The 3,028-nt window shown below is 30.4% G+C and overlaps 1 long non-coding RNA gene across 1 annotated transcript in view; it reads right to left on the minus strand.

The window, feature by feature from the left end:
- The window catches only part of LOC117112857, a 4,077-nt gene extending 1,202 nt beyond the window's left edge, over positions 1-2,875 (minus strand). Inside the window, exons 1-3 of the long non-coding RNA XR_004446099.1 lie at positions 2,648-2,875; positions 1,594-1,717; positions 82-285 (exon numbers count right to left, since the gene is read on the minus strand). This is a non-coding gene — a long non-coding RNA (uncharacterized LOC117112857). The remainder of the gene's footprint in view (positions 1-81; positions 286-1,593; positions 1,718-2,647) is intronic.
- Between the last annotated feature and the right edge of the window lie 153 nt (positions 2,876-3,028).

A 3,028-nucleotide genomic window follows, 5' to 3' on the forward strand; every position in this document is an offset into this window, starting at 1 on the left:
TATTATTATTATTATATATTAACATATTATTGTTAACAATTGTGAACGCATTTCATTCAATAAGCTAGATTATAGTCCTACCTTTTTTGGATTTCTGAGAGAATTTCCTGTGGACACGTTACTTTTATTGGACTCTTGTAAACGATTACTGTGTATTCTTTTAATAAGTGTTACAGCTGTAATGACGCAAGATACTACAACGATGACTGCCGGAATTATAAATTGTGTTGTAGGTTGCCACTTGTCAAACTCGTCATTTAAATCAATCCACCCAAGAAATTTTAGCTACAGAAATATAACATATATTTGTTATTGGTTAACAACTAAAGCAATTTCATAGACAAAATGCACACTAGGCCTATGTGGAATGACCAACATAGGTGCATGTTAGATATCAATATAAATGGTTCTCAATTGCAAAGAGTTCATCATTGTAAACACTTAGGAGTACACGTTGATGAAACTTTAAATTGGAATACGCATATTGATCATATTAGATCTAAAGTTCTTCCAGGCTTATTTTTTCTTAAGAAATCCAGTGATTTAATTCCCACTCATTTACAATCCCTTCTATATAAAGCTATTGTTGCACCCCATTTTGACTATTGCAATATAGTTTGGGGGAGGTGCAACAAAATATTAAGAAATAAATTACAAATATTACAAAACAGGGCAGCTAAAATTATTACCAAAAAACGAAAATATGACTCAAGTACTCAAGCACTTGTGGAACTTAAATGGCCTAATCTTGATCAAATGCAAATGAAAATATCACAATGTACAAAATAATGAATGACTTAGCTCCTAATTATTTAAAAAATAGATTTATTCAAAGAGAAAGTAAATACAACACTAGGTCAAATGACAACCTTAACGTACCCAAGCCAAGAACGGAATATAAAAAAAGAAGTCTATGTTACCGGGGGGCTCTTTTGTGGAATAATTTAGACAGCAATATAAAAAATTCAAGCACACTAGAACTTTTTAAAAGAAACATAGTAATGTAAAAACCATTATTATGTATTATACATATTTGTTTTTTCTTTGTACTAACACTTAATTATTTTAATCTAACACAATTATTTTGTTTAATGTCCATACGGCCTCGTGGAAGAACACCCACTTGGGTGAACGAGTTTTTTTGACCGTTATAAAATAAAGTTGTTATTATTATTATTATTATTATGGTATTTACTATTTAGCGACATGTTAACGGCATTTTTGACGGAGGGAAGAAGAGCACTTTTAGTGCACGCCAACCAAAACTCTTGCGCCCATCCCAACAGGATCCGCCACTAGAAAAATTTGGCAAGTAACATCTCTCACTTTAATCATCGAGCTTCCTACTTATTGCCCAAAAACCAATATATAACTCCTATAGATACACCACTGAACACGTTCAAATCGAATGATGTAGGCCTACATAAAACCTATTCTACACAACAATGAAAGATTAACATGTTGAAAGTGTATGAATCATTATTGTCATGCGTGCTAGGCCTATTTTTGTTACTCGGCACTAAATTGGGAATTTATTTAACTTATTAACTACTATTTATAAAAACAATGGCAATTAATGAACGGGCTACTTACAGGGTAAACAATAACATGAATTGAACACAAAGTTGAAATCACCCAGATACAGGCTGTGATTAATAGTTTTCTTTTGAAAGTGATGACAGTGCGAACTCTGAGTGGGTATTTCAAAACGTAACATCTTAAAATAGAAAAACAATAATCAAACTTCACTAGCAGTCTCATAATGTTGAAGGATAATAAACTTATAGACTTATATAAAGTACAGGCAATGATACAAATACAAAGCTGGTGCATAGGCCTATATACATTTTATACCAACAGAAAGATATCGTGGTCCATTATTATTAGGCGAGCAGGCTAAGCCCAAATGGACAACTACAGAAATTATCGAATTGGAAATCGCAGCAGGCTACCACCAGCAATTTTTTAAAATTATTATTTTCTAAAAATGTAGGTCCTTGAATAGTTTAAAACTACCAAAATTCCACTTGAGGTAGGCTACCTCAAAATGACGCATTTAAAATGGCCGATAATCTTGAAATTATGGTTTTTGCTAAAAGTAAGATTAAAGTAATATTACTCAAACAATTATTTCAATTATACCTGAAATGTATTTCTAATATTCTTTGACGATAAACGATGATGATTGATTTTAAAAGAAATGACAATTCTAATTACTAAAGGAACCTTTGCTTTGCATATTAAATATCTCTTTTTTTGTATGCAAACCTATATATAATATAATGATATTATAAAATTATAGTTTTTTGTATATATTTATAAAATAATAATTTAAAAGTATATTTTAAGTCAAACCAGAACTACATTCAATGCAAAGTAATTTTTGTTAGCAACGAATCTAAATCATCAGAATTGTAGTTAATTTTGTAATTGCAGATAATTAGAACCCCTCCGTTAAGAGTGACCCCTATGCAAGGGACAGTGTTTGGCTTCAAATCAAAGGAATATATGTATGTTAATACTACGACCAATCTATATACAGAGGACAGTTTTGTTAGTCATATGTGAACACTTAAGGAGTTCACTGTGCTAAAGAATGAAACTTCTCTTATTCAATACATAAAGACAAGCAATGATTTCCAATTACCAGTTAACAGTCGATGTATATTGAATACAAAACACTTCTTTCTGTCACCAATATTACGGCGTAAAAAAACCTACGGTCAATGCTCTTTTACTTTTTTTTGTTTGGAACCAGCTTCCAAATTACATAACTTCTTCCAACTCCATTTGCAACTTTAAGTTGCAGCTTAAGACCTATTTGTTTTCCGGTGGCCTTTCACATGCGTTGAGTCTTTGATCTTCTTTTGAGAACTGGTGCAATATAAATTCGAGAAATAATAATAATAATAATAATAATAATAATAATAATAATAATAATAATAATAATAATTATTATTATTATTATTATTATTCTATTTATTATCATCGTCATTATTATCATTACCAAAATATACTGCATTACCAC

Source organism: Anneissia japonica, unplaced genomic scaffold (assembly GCF_011630105.1).
Source record: "Anneissia japonica isolate Jap-2015-1 unplaced genomic scaffold, ASM1163010v1 scaffold1835_len6380_cov127, whole genome shotgun sequence".
NCBI lineage: Eukaryota > Metazoa > Echinodermata > Crinoidea > Comatulida > Comatulidae > Anneissia > Anneissia japonica.